The sequence below is a fragment of the Rattus rattus genome, chromosome 1 (assembly GCF_011064425.1).
Source record: "Rattus rattus isolate New Zealand chromosome 1, Rrattus_CSIRO_v1, whole genome shotgun sequence".
Taxonomy (NCBI): Eukaryota; Metazoa; Chordata; class Mammalia; order Rodentia; family Muridae; genus Rattus; species Rattus rattus.
Window position 1 is genome coordinate 92,164,971 of NC_046154.1, and position 21,711 is coordinate 92,186,681.

A 21,711-nucleotide genomic window follows, 5' to 3' on the forward strand; every position below is an offset into this window, starting at 1 on the left:
TGAGAGGCAGTTGGAGCGTGCGGATCTGGTTCCGTTGCCTTCGAGGAGTGAGAACTCTCGAGCACCCACAGAACAAGGTGTGTGTGTGTGTGTGTGTGTGTGTGTGTGTGTGTGTGTGTGTGTGTGTGTGTGCGTGTGCCAGGTGTGGTAACTACCGCCCAGGGGACTGAGCGGAAGAGGGCGACTAAAAGGGAGACAGCCAGGAGAAGGCGTCTTGCAGACTGCGTGGTAGAGTAGCAGCCGAAGTGAGTGCATCCGGCTTGCAGGAACTGATAGAAAACGTTCTTTTCTAACCTTTACCGCAATACACCAACACCATTAAGGACACAGACACTGTCTCAGACAGTGAGTACCATGTCCCCACTGGTTGTGCTGCCTGTTCACACCTTTGTTAAAGTGTCAATGAGTTTCTCACCCAGACTTTACCTACTAGGCTTTTTTTTTTTTTTTTTTTTATGAAAATCAAGGGCTCCAGATCTCTTATCCTGCCCTGGACTGTTAACAGACCTGTAAGTCTTCCCTCGGACATGAGTGGAACATTCCATCTCATTCTATTCTGATTTACCTGGTAACCAGCTCATTAAATCAATCTTGACCTCACTCTGCCATGAGACAGAGTTAGTGCCAGGAGCCCTAGTCACTAGAGGGTGCTATCAGCCTCAGGGGCAAATGGCACCATTAGTGGTGGGCACGCTATACTAAGACCGGAAACAGTAGTTAAATGGATTCTGCTCTCTCCCTCATTTGAACAAGGAAGAATTTTAATTGCTGGAAAGTCAGTTGCCCAGGTTCCTGGAAAGGGAAAAGATGAAGTCAGGCTACAGGAAGTTCCAGCAAACCAGAGCTGTCATGTCAGATCTAGAGCTGGCCCCAGGGTGGCTGACCTTAGCTTCTGAGACAGTGCAAACACTTATCGACTGTGTGCATTGTGGTGCTGGTCAGAGTTTGCTAGAAGGACCCTGGGTTTAAGACAGTGTAGGAGAGCATTTGGATTCTGGGGAGGAGAAAGGGGAGCTGGGAAGGGCAAGATGAACTCAAAGATCAATGCCATGGTTAGACGTGAAGCCAAGATCTCTGAATATGATATCAGACGTGAGACGAAAGGAAGCAGCTGCAGAAGGAACGTCTGGAAGAATGTTTGGAAGAAGAGCGGCCAGGGCTCTGGTCAGGAAGAGAGCCCCTGAGGCCACCACGCTCTTCTCTCCTTGTGTGAGTCCACAGTGAATGGCTGACCTCAGTAGGCCAGATGTTCTCTGGGGAAGCTATCCTGTAGCCTGAGGGAGTCTGGAGAAAGTTGCCTCTTCTGTGGTGTGATGTCGCTCCATTGCGTTCCTTTCTGCAAGCTGCCTTCCTTCAGCATTCATCCTGCCGCCTTCAAAGAGACGGGGAGAGCACTCTTTCCAGTGAGTTTTGACATCTGCTCCAGGTCAGAATGCATCAGGGGCAGTCAGGAGAACCCTAGGCTTCCTGACCCTGAGCTTGCAGAGGTGAAGGAGGAATCAGAGAAGTTTCCCCAGAACTTTGAAACTTAAATGCACAAAAAGGAAGCTGGTTCCCCCTCCCCCCTTTTCCCCCTCCTCTTAGGAGAGAGTTTTGAACAAGCTTGGAGATTGGGCTCAGACCGCTCAGAAGGGAAACTGCTTCAGCGAGCTGCCCCTCTTTCTTGTCGGGTCCTTAGCTGACAGCACCCCCTTCTCCCTTCCTAGCTCCACCCTTGGCTTTCTACTGTCGTGTTGAGGACTGAATCCACAGCCTCTTAACCTGCTATGAGAATGTGCTATCCCTCAGCTACATCCTCCATATAACGAGTGGCCTGAATTTCCATGTATGGCATCCCTGGACCTGGGGAAACTCCCAGGAAACAAGTATCTAGGCAGCAGTATTTGCCATCCTGAATTCAAAGGACTCAAACCCTACACAGAGTGGCCTCTTGGCTGGCATGCGTGTGCCTTGTGGTCTCCTTGCAAGCATGTGAGAACGCACAATAGGAGTCTGTCAAAATGACAAGGAACATCAGAATCATCACCAATGATGCATACGCCCCTTATCGGGTGGTCCAGGGCCCTCCCTGTGCACGATGATCTTGTAGCCAAACAGTTAAGCCATTTCTTACATCTGAGTACATAGCAGAAAAGTTTATACCAATTATGGTGGCTTCAAAAAAATTCTGTGTTCAGGAGCAGGCTCTAGAAGGGTCCCACCATCACTAACTGTCTCTCGTACTTCCTTGTCTGCATGTGGCCTATTTTCCAATAGTATTAATCTTATATCTGAAGTAGATGCTTACTGAAAGCAGGAGGAGACCTATAGGTGCTGTGTGAGCCCACAGGGAGCTGGGCAGGGTCAGCCTTAACGCAGGTGCCTTGCTCTCAGGCTTCCTGTGTGATGGGTAGTTACTGTGGTTTCCCATGTGTCATTTTTCTCTTTGGCCCCATCGCTGATCAAGCACTGCGTCATTTTCCGTGGTTCTCATGGAAGCTTCTGGCCATCGTTGACTCACAGTGGCCAATGATGGTTTACACGCAGGAAGTCCCAAGAGGCCCTCACCATCTCACGTCCCTTGGGGTGAGGAGCTCTTCTCCTATTTCCTCTTTGTGTTATGTTGGGGAGGGAGCGGCTTTATAAGGAACTAGCATCCTGAGTTAGCCTGCTGGGGAGTTCCTTCCTCTGCTCTTCCTGCCTTCACAAGCTTAGACCAAACCTTCTGTGTAAGAGAAGGGAAATGTCCTCTATAGGGTCAGGTGTTTGAACACTTGATCCCCAGTTTGTGGCACTATTTGGGGGTCGTTATGGAACCTTTAAGAGGTGGGACCTCTCTGGAGGAAGTGAGTCACTAGGGTGGGCTTTGAGGGTTTATACCTTTGCCCCACTTCCAGTGTGTTTCTCTGCTTTTTTTGTTTGCAGCTGAGGATGTGACCCCCCTCGGCTTCCTGCTCCACGTTGCTTTTGGTCACTAAGTTTTACCAAGGTATCAAAAGGAAACTGACACCAACAGCGTCTTCCCTGGCACTTCCCTTTCTCTCTCCCTTCATGTTCTGACCATTAGCAAGGCTTGCCTGGTTCATCTTCATAGGGTACACATCGGGCTTTTATCAACCCGTGTGTGTGTGTGTGTGTGTGTGTGTGTGTGTGTGTGTGTGTGTGTGTGTGTGTGAGAGAGAGAGAGAGAGAGAGAGAGAGAGAGAGAGAGAGAGAGAAAACACATCGGGAGGTAGTCTCTCCAAGAGCTTTCTCTTCAGAAGGCTGAAGAACAAGTGACAAGTGGAGTGAAGGTCTTCAGTTTGACTAAGGAAGAAAAAGAATTTAGGCCTCAGGGTTTGAAAAGATAAAAAAAAAAAAGCAAGCAAACAAACAAACAAAAACCTCCTAAGTTTAAAAATGTATCTTGTTTAAAAACAAACAAAACAACAAAAACAAGCAGTGGTGGTGTACACCGTTAGTCCCAGAAGCAGGTGATAACAGAATGGTCTGTACAGAGTGGGTTCAGGACAACCAAGGCTTCACAGAGAAAACTTGTCATGAAAACAAACAAATAAACCAAACCAAACCAAATCGCATCTTGTTGGACTTGGGATGCGGCTCAGCTGGCAGCATTCCTTCCTGGCATGCAGAAGGTCCTGGATTCGATCCCCAATGCTGCATAAAACTGGATGTGTTAGTGCATACCTGTAATCCCAGTTCTAGGAAGGCAGAGACCGGAGGATCAGAAGTTCAAACGCATCCTTGGATGCATAATCAGTTTGAGGCCCACCTGAACTAGAGGCCCTGTTTCAAAATAATAAAGTAAAATAAACTGTGTGTTCTTACTCGGCCACACACACATCTGTAGCATTAAAAAAATTAAACAAACCCGGGCAGCGCTGCGTTCCCTGCTACCCACCCCAGTGTTCTGGGTTCCCAAACGAAAGACACACACTGCCTCTATATTTTAATATTCTTTAAACAACTTAATGGCTGGGCCACTTCTTAACCTCCACGTGGCTAATCCACTTCCCTCCGATAATCCTGAGTTATTATTACCTACTAAATCATATACTCCATCTTGGCTGCCCTGAACTCGGTCTGGCAGCCATCTTGGGCTGCTTTCCCCCAGATCCTACACAGCGGCTATGCGCTGGGTCCTGCATCTCCTCTCCCACACGTCTCTGGGCGTGGTGGATCTCCTCTCTCCTCCCCATCCCTAGCCTGGGAATCCTAAAAATCTGGCCTCTGTCTGCCTGTCCAGCCATTGGCTGTCAGCATCTTTGCTTACCAATTAGAACCAACTGGGGGCAGGTTCCCAAAAGGTGGATCTTCTGGTGCAAATGGTTTTGGGGGGACACAACGTAAGAATACAAACAACCACACACATCACATATAAGAATCAGAATGTGTAGTCTGAGTGGTACACACACTCCAGTGTTAGATCAAAAAGTTTGGCACGATGAGGTTGACTCCACACAGGCCCAGAAACCAAGGTCGTAGTCTTAGATACTCTGGCTTTTCTGGGATGCAAAGTAACTCAAGTAATATGAACCGTGTAGCTGGGTCCAGGGACAGAGGACTGGTGGATGCTGAGGGCTTGCTCTTTGAGGCTGCAGCCGGGTCTTTTTGGTGCAGGAGCCTGTTAGTCAAGGTCCAGGAGGGCCTTTCAGAGGGAAAGGACATGGCGGCGAGTCAGAGGATGAGGAAGAGTTCTTTATCTATGCCCTACCGTGGGCTCCACAGAGCTGGGGTCCCTTTGAGATGCTGCTGTGTGTTGACTTTATCTCATCGCTGGTGGCAACGCTCCCGATAAAAGCAGTTTGAAGAAGGGTTCGTAGTTTGAGGGAACAGCCCGCTATAGTGGGGAAATTAAGGCAGCGGGAGTGTGAGGAAGCCGATCATGTTGCTTCTGCAATGAAGAAAAAGAGACAAATGTTGTCGTCTCACTGAGCTTTGTCCAGAACCACCTGGGCCTTGTGATACCACATTCATTGTGCCTCTACCTCCTTAGTTAAAGCTTTCTGGAAACACTCCCGGAGACATCCCAGAGGTGTGTTTCCATGGCGACTTTAAATTTCATTAAGTTGACAATCAAGATAAACTATCACAAGGAGGGGAGGGTTTTCTTTCTGACTTCAGGCTGGCATGGTTCAGGCCATAGACAGGTGCTCTGGTACTATAAGGATCAACATACGCCACACCCCACTAGTTATGAATTGAGTGGGGGTGGGGGAAGAAGGGTGTGGGGTGGTCCAGACAACCACATTAGTTCTACCTAGAAATCAGTTTCCCTTCCCTATGGAGGCTTCGCTCAAAAGCCCCAAAAGAAACCCTTGCCCGCACCTTCTCCCTTCCTAAACCTTGCGTCTTTATCGGAGACTGGGGAAATGGGGTTTCAGTTCCTGGGTCCTAATTATGGCACTGTCACCTACTGGCTGGGGTTTCACTTCCTGGGTCCTAATTATGGCTCTGTCACCTATTGGCTGGGAACTTGGGTAGACTGCCTGATCATTTCATGTCTGACTAGAATTGAGTTTTGCTGGAAGACAGTCACATAAATAGAAGGCGAAAAGTAGCCGTTCCTTTGCAGCACTTGGAACCTGAGTCCCACAGACCCCAATGGAGCTTGTGACATCTTCATGGGACAAATAGTCCGGGCGCTGGCAGAGTTGTGGCTGCTCCAGAGGGACGGACAGTTACTTTGTCTCTTTGGAGATCTGAGGGCCCTGGCATCCCGTGTCTTGCAGAGAAAAGAGACACACTTAGGAGAAACTCGGGGGGAAGTAGTAGAGGAAGATCCCTCGATGAGGCTGCTGTCTGTCGGTGTTATACTTGCAATAGTCTGCAGCCTTTGTGGCTGCATTTTGATAGTCTCAGTCAGAACAGGCCACAGCTCCTGGCTTGCTCACTGGTGGGCCTTGTCTAGAATCAGTTCTCAGTCGGAGGCCTGTTACCTGGGAAGTGAGCAGGCCCTGCATTGACACGGCGGCCGTCACCTTTGTCTTGCCCCTCAGCCACCCATGACAAGCAGCCCCGTGTCCTGGGAAACATACCCACACAGAGTTTGATGGAAGGAAGTCTCCCTGACTTCCCATCCCAAAAGGTCAGCACATGGCCTCGCTTCTGTTTCATGGCTACTCACTAAAGAGAAACAGCCGTGTCTCAAAACCAACACACTTAGTGCCAAAGCCCAGATTCCAGCAGCTCCTCCAAGCTAGACTCAGCCAACTAGAATCAAGCGACAGTGAAACACAGAGAAGCTTTGTTCGAGGTGTGGCCAAATTGGGAAGTGGACCGAAGTTGTCCGGTGACCCCCAAGACTGTCAGAAGTTTCAAGTTTAAATAGGGGGCACGTGGTCCGCATAAGGAAGTGGACCTAGTCGAAGTGTGGCCCTACCCACCATTGAACCATATTATCTCTGCTTCTGTCCTGCCAAGCGGTCTGCTAAGTTGCCCACACTGTAAGCTCTTTTCCTGGGAGGCAGGTTCCCTGTCTGGCTGACACCAGGACTTCAGCTTCTCTCTCCCTCCGGCACGAGATTCCTGGGGAATTTTAATGTTCTGCAATCACTGTTTCAATGGTCAGATAACAGAAGGGAGTAGCTTGTGTTACTTTGTAAGCCTTATTTCTACCAGGAAGGTTACAGTAGGAGGTTATAAACTTAAACAGCTTTTACCACTGGGGTCCTCATCCACCATTCATCTCCTCACGTGTTTGTCTATGCATCCATTTTATCTATGTAACTGAATGCCATAGCATACCTACTGTGTGTCAGCAAGACGACCAAGTACTGGGGAGAGGAGTGAACAACAGCTGTCTCACGGTTCCTGCCCTCATACAGTTCCTACCTCACCTGAGACCTAAGATGTCCTGGAGAAGCAAGAATCCGTGTACCAGAGATGGAAGCCAGAGTCGGGACCAAAGGGTTTTTTGTTTGTTTGTTTGTTTGTTTTGTTTTGTTTGTTTTGTTTTTTGTTTTTTTTTCCCCAGAGCTGAGGACCGAACCCAGGGCCTTCCGCTTGCTAGGCAAGCGCTCTACCACTGAGCTAAATCGCCAACCCCTTGTTTGTTGTTTTTTGAGACAGGGTTTCTCTGGGCAGCCCTGACTGCCCTGGAACTCACTCCATAGACCAGGCTGGCCTCAAACTCACAGATATCTGCCTGTCTTTTCCTCCCATGTGCTGGGAGTAAAGATGTGTGCCGTAGACCTGGCTTACAGTGTTGTATATTAAGCTCAGTGTCAGAAACAGTTGAAGCCAGGCATTAGAAAGAGGTTAGGATGCAGAACACAGGGGAGGTGGTCAATGATGAGGCAGAGTTAAAGGAAGGCCAGCACATAGGGTACCAATGTTGCTGGAAGCTGACTAGAGGGCCAGAAGTCAGGGTTATGGACAGCACAGAAACAGTAATATTTGCCACCTACGTCTTTGTCAGCTACCAAACTGAGCAGTTCACACACAAAGCTTTGCTAAGCACTGTACAGCTGCTCTTAAGCATACAAAAGAATCCACTAACCTCCCCCATTCTAGGCCCCTTTCAAAAGACCAGGCCAAGCCAGTGGTCATTGCCTCTAGGTCTTCTTAGCAATTGCAACCCTACATGGGATAGAAGAGAAATTAAAGGCAGATCAGCAGTCCTCACATTCTGGGCAGACAGTTTAAATCTCTGATCAGTTCATCTGCTTGTCAAGCCTTTGCACATTCCAGGAACGAGCCTTTCTGGACAGCACCTTTCAAAAGGACAGCAATTGAGTGCCTCAGTGGTAGGTGGGCGGTGGGCGTGAGTGTGGAAGAAGGAAAACTGAATAAGAGAAAAATTCTATAGCAAGCATGGCGTTCGGGCGGTGGGGGTGCTTGTTCGACCACACCTGGTGCTTTAACTTCAAACCTGATCCCTCCCCACCCCCAAATAAACCAGGACTAGTGCCAGGTGGTGGTGGCACAATTCTTTAATCCCAGGAGGCAAAGGCAAGCAGATCTCTGAGTTCAAGGCCAGCCTAGTCTACGGAGTGAGTTCCAGGACAGCCAGGGCTACACAGAGAAACCTGTCTGGGGGGGGGGGGAGACCAGGACTAGAATGTGAACTCTATAGATGTTTTAATGTAGACACTATAAAAATAAAAACAAAGAAGCAATTCCTTGCTGGGACTTGAGTGACACAAATCAATGAAACACACTGGGCTGCTGATTTGTTCCCAGCCACATCAGCATTAAATTCAGGGGCCTCAGGCACCTTCGGAAATACACTCAGTGAACCCTTCATGCTAGCAACAGAGACCCCCTCACTCTCACCAAAACTCTCCTGAACTGGCATGGTTCTGCCAACTGTGACCACAGGGCAGAAGTGGGAAGGGATGGCTAAGAAGAAGAGATGTGGGGAGAGAGAAAGAGAAAAATGAGAGAGTGGGAAGTAGGAAGCTATGTCCACCTAACAACCCAAGCCACGGTCCCAGCATGCTTGCTTTTCCATGAGGTCGCTGGAGTGAGCCTGTGCGATCACTAGTGTCCTTGCTCACCGTCAGCACACTGTCAACACACTAAAACAAACAGTGCTGAACAACTGGACTGAAGAAAAGATAGGCAAAAAGCATGGAGCCGTCCTGGCCAGAAGGAGGATGCGCCAAAGGGCTTCTCATGCTCTATCTGGTGGCTATCAGGCCATTGAAACAATAGGCCTCAAGAAACTGGAATTTCCCTGGTGCTAGGCAAGAAGATAACTCACCTGGTACCAGCAGAGGAGAAGCTTGCCTCCTAGAAAGAGGTCACACCCAGTTCTATTCTGCAGCTTGTCAGACCACCTCACAAAATAATTTTATGCTAAGACAATGATAGGTCAGTGATGGGTGGAACCACATCTTGACCTGGACAAGTTAGCTATCCATATATACCTCTTGCCTTCTATTCGAAACTAAGTCTCATGCCAGGACCCCAGAGATGGGCTCGGGGTGAGCCACTGGATCTCTTTTGTTCTTCTTCCCAGTGTGTCCACATTGAACGGATCTCCATTTTCTGTTTTCAAGTGTTTATTGTGCCTTTCGGTGGCCTAATGAAGACTGGTGATGAGCCCAGCTTGTTAAGGTTGCCAGGAAGCAGGCTCTGAGTCCGACAGCTGCAGTAACCCACAGAAGGACCAGCTGTTTCACTCGGCCCCTCACAAGCATGTCTCCCGTGCGTTTCTTAAATGCTTGGTTTCTGATCAGTGTTGTTCATGGAGACAGAGGATATGGGGTCACTGGGGATTGGATTTCTCCTGGCAGAGAACATTCAATCTGAAGAGAGCATAGCATGACTCAGAGGACATGAGCTAAGGTGATCTGATCTCCGAGACACCCTGTTGTCCAAAGCACAATGAGGTGGCCCACACTTTCCATCCCACCAAGACAGAGAACAAGATTATTCAAAAAGAGGGAAGTCTTGGAGGTTGTACTGAAGAGGAAAACCCAGGAAAAACCCAGAGGTGGGACCCATTAACTAGAAATACCTATTTTTGTCCCATTTAAAAACCATGTATCTGGAGTATTATTCAGTGACCGAAAGAAACAAAATACTGTACACATTTCAGTCTGGATGAACCTCAAAAGCAGTATAAATAAAAGAATCTGGACATGTGAGTGTGCGTGCGCGTGCGCACGCACACACACACACATACACACACACACACACACACACACACATACACACACACACACACACCCGATGCCTAATGGTTCCACTGATAAAATACATTCAGAACAAGTCAATGTATAGAGACAGAAAGCAGATTAGTGATTGTCTAGAGTTGAAAGGAGGATTAGGAATTAACTATAAATGAGTGTGAAAGATCTTATTGGGGATATAAAAATGTTTTATTTATTTAAACATTGTTTGAGAGTGTATGACTGCTCTGATTACATCACTTCTACCCTTTTCCCCCTCCTCCATACAACTCCTCCCATGCCCCTAGCCCCCTCTCAAAAGCATAATCAATCTTCTACAACTATTACTGTCAAATACATGGCCTACTGAGTCTAATTAGTGTTGTTCACATGTACTTGTGATTGGGGTTGGCCATTTGGGATGGTCATTCAGGGGCTCATCCTTGGAGAAAAACAGAGTCTACTGCCCCCGCCAGCGGGGACTCAGTTATTCGTGGGGGTCGAGGGGGACCTGTACCTGTGGGAGAACGGGCGAGAAAGAGGAGTGAGACCAAGCAGCGTCCTTGTCAAGGTCTGTTTATTGAGAGAAGTGTACAGCAGTTAAAGCTCTGAAGCAGGAACTGAAGCTTAGGGCGGGGGGAGCACTGGGAAGTGCCCAAGGATATAAGGTGAATCCTTAAACCTCAAGATGTTCTTCTTCTTTGAAAAGGTCAAGCCCTTCTCAGGAATCCGCTCAGGGCAGGGGTCTAGCTTTGCCCACTCCGGCAGTCCAGTCCCGGACAGTCTACTATCTCAGCAGCCCCTGATAGCGTTTCATCTAGGGGAAGGGCCTTGTGAAAAGTCCAAGCCTCCCCACCCCATCTGCTTTGGCATGTTGACCAAGGGGCATCCTCAGTATGCAGGTCTTGGTTAGACAGCTATACTGCTGAGATTTCATGAATGCAGCATTCCTGTCATCTCCAGAAGACACTAGTTAGTAACAGTATGCTTCCTGGGCCTCTGGTGCATACGATCTTAGATGGAGAGGTTTTTAAAGTAGATTGTGATGTCTTATGTACAACTGTATAAAACCATTCAATTGAATACTTAACATGAGTGAAACTTGTGGTATCAAAACATGCTTACACACACGCACGTGCACACGCGCACACACACACACACACACACACACACACACGCACGCATGCACGCACGCACGCACGCATGAATGCACGCATACAAACAGACTTTGAGACTTTAGGGAAGCCACCATTTAGCATCTTTTATGCAAAGCCAATGAGGAAAGTTGGACTCCACACCCACTGCTTTCTCTTGAAGCCCGACTGGACACTGGGACAATTCCCAGGCTCAGAGTCACCCTTGTGATTTGGGAGAGAAGTCATGGTGGAGTCACGTGAGTTTTGCTTTCGTTCTATGTGGCTATCATGAGGATGAGGAGGAAGGAAGCAGACCTAAATTTAGCAAAACCAGAATGGAGAATGCTTTTCTGGGGAAAGCAGGGTCAGAACAGAAACCTGAACAGTGAGGGAAAGTTGACCCTGCAGAGCCCTGGGAGGAGTACTTAAGCAAGTCCACAGTCTCTAAAATAAGAATGGGTTGGTCAGAGCTGAGACCACGTGAGGGATGGAGTTTTCTCAGCGCACACGCTGGTATTTTGTTCAGGGTGGAATTTTCTAGCTCCAATCTGGAGTCTTTCAAAGTCTTTTAAAAGCCATGAGTACTGAGGCTTTAGGGCACTAAATTCTGTACTGGAGGGTTCAGCTACATTCACCTCAGGCCGGGCAGGAAAAAGCTGAGTAAAGTCTTAGCTGCTATTGTAATGGATGCAGGTTGGAGAGATGGCTCAGTGGTTAGGAGCACTGACCGCTCTCCCAGAGGTCCTGAGTTCAAATCCCAGTAACCACATGGTGGCTCACAACCATCTGGAATGGGATCTGATGCCTTCCTCTGGTGTCTGAAGACAGCTACATGTACTTATATAATAAATAAATAAATCTTTAAAAAAAAAAAAAAGTAAGGATGCTGGACCTAAGAGGGAAGGCCTGGGGGGCTGGGGATTTAGCTCAGTGGTAGAGCACTTACCTAGGAAGCGCAAGGCCCTGGGTTCGGTCCCCAGCTCCGAAGGAAAAAAAAAAAAAAAGAAAAAAGAAAAAGAAGAGGGAAGGCCTGCAATTCTGTGATTCATGATTTACTTTACTTTGAAAGACAGATTTATTTTTGTTTTATGTGTTTCGCCTGCTTGTAGGTCTATGCATCTGTATGTGTGTACCTGGTGCCCACGGGGCCAGAAAAGTATGTTGGATCCCCTAGAAATGGCTTACAGGCAGTTGTGAGCTGCTGTGTGGATGCTGAACATTTAACCAGGGCTCTCTTCAAGAGCAACGTGTGCTTGTAACTGCTGAACCATCTCGCCATCCTCTTGTCTTATTTTTTTGGAGACAAAGCCTTGTTAAGTTGCTCAGGATCGTCTTCAACTCCTAGCCCAAGAAATTCCAGCTTTAGCCTTTCTAGTGCTTGGCCACTGTGCCCAACCCTGTGATCTCCTGACTGGAAACGAAGTTGGCTCATTATAAAAATAATCCAAATGGTAAACAAATCTCCATTCAGAGGAATTTGTCCCAACACAGAGCACTTGAGACTCCAAGTCCAGCAGAGTCCCCTCCCCCTGCTTTCTTGTTTGTTTGTTTTTAGAAACAGGGTCTCTGTTTAGCCCTGGCTGTCCTGGAACTCTGTGGATCAGGTGGTTTTAAACTTAGAGAGATCTGCCTGCCTCTGCCTCGCCACTCTGCCCAGTCCTTTTCCTCTTCTGAAGATTGTGAGACACAAGCAGAATCTCCCCCAGATGGCTGTAGATAGGGAGAAAGTTCTAGCCCTCACTGTGCTGTTGCTTCTGGCCCATTCTCCCAGATGAATCCTATGCTGATGGGCTCAATGTAAAGTGCCCATCCAGCTTGGCCAAACCATGGGTTCAGTTCCTAGCACTACTAAAAACTTGCATAAACAGCAGAACTCTAACCAACTCTCACCTTCTGGCCCTGACCAGCCCTCAGGCCTCTTGGGCCACTCAGACACCATTGGAGAATTCCTTTGTGGCCCACTTTGTCACTTGCCTCTACCAAGAAGATGTAACCTGGAGTGTTCTCAAAGCTTTTCCTAGAACCTTCTATGGATAATTTAAATCCTATTTCACCATTCAATACCCGCCTCATTACTTTTCTCTTCTCCGGGCCAGATAATTTTTTTTCAGGGCTGGAGAGATGGCTCAGTGGTTAAGAGCACTGGCTGCGGGCTGGGGATTTAGCTCAGTGGTAGGCGCTACCTAGGGGCGCCAGGCCCTGAGTTGGTCCCAGCTCGAAAAAAAAAAAAAAAAAAAAAAAAAAAAAAAAAAAAAAGAGCACTGGCTGCTCTTCCAGAGGTCCTGAGTTCAAATCCCAGCAACATGGTGGCTCACAACCATCTGGAATGGGATCCGATGCCCTCTTCTGGTGTGTCTGAAGACAGTGACAGTGTACTCATATAAATAACAAATAAATCATTTATTTAAAAAAAAGAATATTTTTTTCTTCTCTCCTAATTTTGAGAAACAGGACACCTAACAGCCATTATGCAAATATGTAAGTTCCCAGAGCCTTCTGAGATATCTTTTCTCCTTCCTTCCCTCCCTCCTCTCCTTCCTCCCTTCCTCTTTTCTTTCTTTCCTACTTTCATTTGATAGATGTATTTTTTATATATAATTTATTTTTTTAAATTTTATGTGCTTTGGTGTTTTGCCCACATGTATGTCTGTGTGAGGGTGTTAGATCCCCACGAACTGGAGTTAGAGACAGTTGTGAGCTGTCATGTAGGTGCTGAGAATTGAACCTGGGTCTTCCGGAAGAACAATCAGTGCTCCTAACCACTGAGCTGTCTCTCCAGCCCCTGATTGATGTATTTTTGAGCAATCATGTGCACGCCCCTGACCTGAGGATCTAGGATGTAGCCTGGTCTGGTGCTGAGCTCTTCTCCTGTTAGGCAGACACAGAAAGCATCACGCTGTGGCTGCTCTGAGGGAGGAGCTATGAGGTACTCTTATGAGGGAAGAGAGAAAAATCTAAAGCTTCCCACTCTTTAGATCAAGGGACCAAGATGCAGAGAAGGGAAGTCCCAGCTTGTACTTCCCAGAATCCCTTTCTTCCTTCCTTCAAGTTTTAGTCTCTAAGAAAAACCTACCTTTGGAGCCCGGAAGATCTTCCGGTTGACAAGCGCTGTACTTGTATGGCATCGAAGCAGAGGCGTTGTTGGGCGAGCTAAGAGGAAGCCAGTCTAGCAAAGCACATGGGCTAAAGCCAAAGTCAGGGGCAGTGCCTGCCCTTCCCACATTGCTGGCTGGGGCCATCCTGGGCTCATTCTTATCTCAGGATGTGTAGGCTGTAGGGCAGCGAATCCTAGACCTGGTAGCTCCCCTGGAACAGAACTTCCCACATGTTCTTATCATATTTTCTGTGTCAACTCTGCTTTTACAATACAAGGCTTTGTCGGCGTGTATTTGGTCTCCTAGCAGTGGCTCTGACTCCATGTGACCACCCCAAGTCTGAGTTGGGTGCTTGTGCAAGAGATCTCTGTACTGAGACAGGTACTTCCTCAAGCTCTCAGTCAAATCGCCCCTGTTTTTGCTGGCTCTTGCTGAGAGCCGCTCTCGCACATTTCTAGAAAGTCTTGAAATACTTGTACGTTTTCACCTCTGCAGCCAACCTCTCACAGGAACCGCACCAGGAAGGCCCTGTGCAAACAGGAACAAAGGATTCTAGCCTTATCTTCATTAGTCTAATCCTGATCAGCTTCCCTCCCACAAGGACATTGTTAATAGGGATTTGTGCAGGAATTCAGTTTCCGAAAGAGGACCAGCTAACGAGGGTAGGATGCTTTCTTTGCCCACACATAGATAATGGGCAACGCCTGCTCTGGTTGGGAAAGACCCAAATGTACTCTCTAGAGTTCAGCTCGCTCCAGTTTCCCAGGACCTTTCTGACCCAGAGTAACTCCTTTGTCATTACATTGTTGCCTTCTAGGTGGAAGCTGAGGGCAGGTAGCTGGCTGCTTGGGAATCCAGAAAGCCTGGAAATACTCGCAGTGTTTGACCTCAGGTAGACTTGGTTACTTTGTAGTCATCGGTGATTTCTTGGCACTGGGCTCAGCTGACTCAGTCTGGTCCTCACAGTGTCACGAATGCCAGCAAGGAAGCAGGCTTAATGGCTTTGCTTCCCATCCAAACAGACTGAGATCAGGGCTCAGTCAGACTATCCAGATGTTTCTTTGGCTTCCCCCCCCAGGACAATGTGAAAATTCTACTCTATTAAAATTTTTTTCAGGCTGGAGAGATGGCTCAGTGGTTAAGAGCGCTGACTGCTCTTCCGGAGGTCCTGAGTTCAATTCCCAGCAACCACATGATGGCTCACAACCATCTGTAATGGGATCTGATGCCCTCTTCTGGTGTGTCTGCGGATAGCTAGAGTGTACTCATATAAAAAATAAATAAATAAATCTTTAAAAAAATTTTTTTTCTTGAGATGTATATTTTTAAAAATATTTTTCTCAAGTTTATACTTTCATTTTTAAAAATGTGTGTAAGTGTTCGCCTGCATGTATGATTGTGTAACATGTGTGCCCAGTCCCCACAGAGGCTGAAAGAAGGCGTCCCGTCCTCTGGGACTGGAGTCATGGAGAGTTGTGAACCTCCATGTGGTTGCTGAGAATTGAACTCTGGTCCTCTGTAAGAGCAGCAATCATTCCCAACCCCTTAGCTATCTCTCTATCCCAGGTATATTTGTGTGTATGAAGTCAGAGAACGATTTCATGTTTTTGGCCAGTGAGCTTCGAAGGAGTTTCCAACAGTTCCCTCCTTGTCATGGGAGTCTCCTATGCATGTGGCTTTACATGAGTCCTGGGATTTGAACTCAGGTTCTTATGTTTGCATGACAAGTACTTGATGACCCTCCCACCCCCACCCCCAGTCTTCCACCCTTTTAATACTGCTTGAGCAATTAATATTCTTTAGGAGAATTTAAATGCAAGGTGTACCTGCCAAGGTGGGGCCATAACAGGAAGCACAGTGGAATAATCAAATCTCTTCATCAACATCCTGTACGGTGAGTTTGTTCCTAATAAATTAAATTTTAATACCTTACCATATCAAGTAACAATCCATAAAGCAATGGTTATGAATGCTGACTACACATAGTAATCACATAGGAGGCTTGAACAGTGCAGATGCCTGGGACCCATTCCAGACACTGTGACTTAGTTGTTCAGGGCACTGGCAGTTGTAAAGATTCTCCTCCAGCCTGAACTGAAAGAAAATTCTCCTAAAGGACGCCTGCCTGCCTCCTGGCTCCCATGCCTGGTGGGTGCTCAACCAAAGGACAAACAAGGGCAGCCTATCAGAGGCGCTCAGTGGAACTGCTCATGTGCGTGTTACTACAGAGGTGGACAGGACGCCGGCCACACCCTACAGAAGAACACTGGTCAGCTTTAGCAGTAGCCTCTTAAAGGCAAATCTCCAATCACTCCCCCCAGAAGATCCTGTAAAGTCGCCAGTCCTTCCTTTCTCCGATGATGCTACCCCCTTATCTATTAATATTGTAATAAAATTGGAATTTTTCTGAGAAGTTGATCCTAATCCTAGTTTGTCATCCAAATCTATCACGTGGTTCTAATTGCTGCAGGGGCAGTCCTAATATGTAGTGATTTCCCTGACTACAGAAGTAGCCCTGTAATGTTTCCCAGAAATAATCAGTTTAACAACTTCCATAGTAGGTGAACTCTCTTTGTGTGTCAGTAACTCCTTCACGTAGCAATTCACTTCATCTTCATAGCACCCTATGACCTAGGCACCATTATCCTTCCATTTTACAGAGGAAGGAATTGAGGCGCAGAGAGATTGAATGCCTAGCCCAAGGTTACTCAGCTTGTGAATAGTAGAGTGGGGATATGACACATGCAATGTGTCAAAGCTTTTGCCACACTGGAATGTCTTCCAATTATCCTATCTATCTTTCTATCTATCTGTCTGTCTGTCCATCTATCTATCCATCTATCTATCTATCTATCTATCTATCTATCTATCTATCTATCTATCATAGATCTATCTTCTATCAATCATAGATCTATCTATCATCTATCTTTCTATCTATCATCTATCTTTCAGTCATCTCTCTGTGCATACATACATACATGTCAATATATATTTCATGCCATTACATATAATACACATAAACATGCATAAATCCAATACAATGTATATATCTTATGTTTGGTGTTCTGTTCGTTTGTTTTTTCTTCCTTTTTTAAAAAAATATTATTTATTTAATGTATATGAGTACACTGTTGCTGTCTTCAGGCATCAGATCTCATTACAGATGGTTGTGAGCCACCATGTGGTTGCTGGGAATTGAACTTGGGACCACTGGATGAGCAGTCAGAGCTCTTAAACTCTGAGCCATTTCTCTAGCCCCTCATTTGTATTATTCTGAGTCAGGTTCTTACTATGTAGTTCTGGCTGTCCTAAAACTCACTCTGTAGATCAGACTAGTTTTAAAGGTGTGAGCTACTCTGTATGTATCTCCAATATATAATAATTAATAATTTCAATAACTAATTACTTTTTAAATTTAAAAATGGAGAATTTCATATATATTGTATTTGCATCATTTCTGTTGTTCCATACAACTCCTTCCAGTTTCCTCATTCCCTCTTGAGTTATTGACTTCTGTAATTATTGCTACACACACACACACACACACACACACACACACACACACACACTACTAACACTACTGAGTCCATTTAGTGTTGCTCATGTGTACATGTGTTTATGGCTGAGTACTTGGGATTAGATAATGTAGCAGGGACTTATAACCATGAGTATCTCCTGGGGTCACCCTCTAACAGAATTTAGCATTGTGTGGGACTCAATGGCCTTCCCTAACTTTTTTCTTCCCTTCTTATGATTTTCCTGCTGCTCTGATACTGTATTTTTCCTGAAGAAACTTAGATCATGGGACATGCCTAACAGATTCTTCCCAACCCACTCACCCATGTGATCTCCACAGAAAGAGATGGTGCTGGAAACTTGAGGAGATGAAAACACTTATGTCAAAGTTCTACCACCAGGGTTGGGGATTTAGCTCAGTGGTAGAGCACTTGCCTAGCAAGCTCAAGGCCCTGGGTTCAGTCCCCAGCTGCGTAAAAAAGAAGCAGAAAAAAAAAAGTTCTACCACCAGTGCAGTGTTTTTATTTTGCAAAAAAGTATTTGAAAGTGAAGCCAGGCATTGTGGTCCATGACTTTAATCCCAGCACTTGGGAGGCTGAGGCAGGCAGCCAGTCTAGTTTACATAGTGAGTTCCAGACTCCATGGACAGATCCTGTCTCTACTGGACTATAGAGGCCTTGTCTCGACCTATGACCAGCCTAATTTATACAATGTAGTATTTGCCAACAAATAAATAAAACTAGCATACAGGAATATACTGTATGTAATGCAGAATGCATTAGTGTTCTGAAAATAGGCCTAGAGGAGCTGTACCAGTGGGGCTGAAAGGAAAGGCTGCTGTTCAACAGCCAGTGTATCCTGTTTGGACTAACTTAAAAATATGGCTAGTCCAGTCATTAAAGGTCTCCCAACCAAAAAGAGCCCAGGTCCAGATGGGTTTAGTGCAGAATTCTATCAGACCTTCATAGAAGACCTCATACCAATACTATCCAAACTATTCCACAAAATTGAAACAGATGGAGCACTACCGAATTCCTTCTATGAAGCCACAATTACTCTTATACCTAAACCACACAAAGACCCAACAAAGAAAGAGAACTTCAGACCAATTTCCCTTACGAATATCGATGCAAAAATACTCAATAAAATTCTGGCAAACCGAATCCAAGAGCACATCAAAACAATCATCCACCATGATCAAGTAGGCTTCATCCCAGGCATGCAGGGATGGTTTAATATACGGAAAACCATCAACGTAATCTATTATATAAACAAACTGAAAGAACATGATAATTTCATTAGATGCTGAGAAAGCATTTGACAAAATTCAACACCCCTTCATGATAAAAGTCCTGGAAAGAATAGGAATTCAAGGCCCATACCTAAACATAGTAAAAGCCATATACAGCAAACCAGTTGCTAACATTAAACTAAATGGAGAGAAACTTGAAGCAATCCCACTAAAATCAGGGACTAGACAAGGCTGCCCACTCTCTCCCTACTTATTCAATATAGTTCTTGAAGTTCTAGCCAGAGCAATCAGACAACAAAAAAGGAGGTCAAGGGATACAGATCGGAAAAGAAGAAGTCAAAATATCACTATTTGCAGATGATATGATAGTATATTTAAGTGATCCCAAAAGTTCCACCAGAGAACTACTAAAGCTGATAAACAACTTCAGCAAAGTGGCTGGGTATAAAATTAACTCAAATAAATCAGTAGCCTTCCTCTACACAAAAGAGAAACAAGCTGAGAAAGAAATTAGGGAAACGACACCCTTCATAATAGACCCAAATAATATAAAGTACCTCGGTGTGACTTTAACCAAGCAAGTAAAAGATCTGTACAATAAGAACTTCAAGACTCTCAAGAAAGAAATTGAAGAAGACCTCAGAAGATGGAAAGATCTCCCATGCTCATGGATTGGCAGGATTAATATAGTAAAAATGGCCATTTTACCAAAAGCGATCTACAGATTCAATGCAATCCCCATCAAAATACCAATCCAATTCTTCAAAGAGTTAGACAGAACAATTTGCAAATTCATCTGGAATAACAAAAACCCAGGATAGCTAAAACTATCCTCAACAATAAAAAGGACTTCAGGGGAATCACTATCCCTGAACTCAAGCAGTATTACAGAGCAATAGTGATAAAAACTGCATGGTATTGGTACAGAGACAGACAGATAGACCAATGGAACAGAATTGAAGACCCAGAAATGAACCCACACACCTATAGGCACTTGATTTTTGACAAAGGAGCCAAAACCATCAAATGGAAAAAAGATAGCATTTTCAGCAAATGGTGCTGGTTCAACTGGAGGTCAACATGTAGAAGAATGCAGATCGATCCATGCTTATCACCCTGTACAAAGCTTAAGTCCAAGTGGATCAAGGACCTCCACATCAAACCAGATACACTCAAACTAATAGAAGAAAAAGTAGGGAAGCATCTGGAATACATGGGCACTGGAAAAAATTTCCTGAACAAAACACCAATGGCTTATGCTCTAAGATCAAGAATCGACAAATGGGATCTCATAAAACTGCCAAGCTTCTGTAAGGCAAAGGACACTGTGGTTAGGACAAAACGGCAACCAACAGATTGGGAAAAGATCTTTACCAATCCTACAACAGATAGAGGCCTTATATCCAAAATATACAAAGAACTCAAGAAGTTAGACCGCAGGGAGACAAATAACCCTATTAAAAAATGGGGTTCAGAGCTAAACAAAGAATTCACAGGTGAGGAATGCCGAATGGCTGAGAAACACCTAAAGAAATGTTCAACATCTTTAGTCATAAGGGAAATGCAAATCAAAACAACCCTGAGATTTCACCTCATACCAGTGAGAATGGCTAAGATCAAAAACTCAGGTGACAGCAAATGCTGGCGAGGATGCGGAGAAAGAGGAACACTCCTCCATTGTTGGTGGGATTGCAGACTGGTACAACCATTCTGGAAATCAGTCTGGAGGTTCCTCAGAAAATTGGACATTGAACTGCCTGAGGATCCAGCTATACCTCTCTTGGGCATATACCCAAAAGATGCCCCAACATATAAAAAAGACACGTGCTCCACTATGTTCATCACAGCCTTATTTATAATAGCCAGAAGCTGGAAAGAACCCAGATGCCCTTCAACAGAGGAATGGATACAGAAAATGTGGTAAATCTACACAATGGAATATTACTCAGCTATCAAAAACAATGACTTTATGAAATTCGTAGGCAAATGGTCGGAACTGGAAAATATCATCCTGAGTGAGGTAACCCAATCACAGAAAAACATACATGGTATGCACTCACTGATAAGTGGCTATTAGCCCAAATGCTTGAATTACCCTAGATGCCTAGAACAAATGAAACTCAAGACGGATGATCAAAATGTGAATGCTTCACTCCTTCTTTAAAAGGGGAACAAGAATACCCTTGGCAGGGAATAGAGCGGCAAAGATTAAAACAGACACAGAAGGAACACCCATTCAGAGCCTGCCCCACATGTGGCCCATGCATATACAGCCATCCAATTAGACAAGATGGATGAAGCAAAGAAGTGCAGGCCGACAGGAGCCGGATGTAGATCTCTCCCGAGAGACACAGCCAGAATACAGCAAACACAGAGGCGTATGCCAGCAGCAAACCACTGAATTGAGAATAGGACCCCCGTTGAAGGAATCAGAGAAAGAACTGGAAGAGCTTGAAGGGCTCGAGACCCCATATGTACAACAATGCCAAGCAACCAGAGCTTCCAGGGACTAAGCCACTACCTAAAGACTATACATGGACTGACCCTGGACTCTGACCTCATAGGTAGCAATGAATATCCTAGTAAGAGCACCAGTGGAAGGGGAAGCCCTGGGTCCTGCTAAGACTGAACCCCAGTGAACGTGATTGTTGGGGGGGGCGGCAAGGGGGGAGGATGGGGAGGGAACACCCATAAGGAAGGGGAGGGAGGGGATATTTGCCCAGAAACCGGAAAGGGAATAAACATTCGAAATGTATATAAGAAATACTCAAGTTAATAAAAAAAAAAAAAAATGGCTAGTCACCTGGAATAGAAATGGAGTCACTTGGCATTTACCAGATCGGTATTGAAATCTTGAAAGTTCCAATCACAGTGATCAGGCTCTGGAGATAAATCTGATACAGTAAGAAATCAAACGAGTGAGATTAAAGAAGGAAGCTGCTGCAGCCAAGAAAAGACATCAAGGATAAAATAGTGCTTTGAAAACAAAGAGCCAACATAAAGCATATACTGCATAAACGATGCCGTAGCCAATTAATGTACGGTGTAGAGAACACGCTTGAGAAGACTTGGGGGCTGGAAAGATGGCTCAGTGGTTAAGGATACTGACTTAT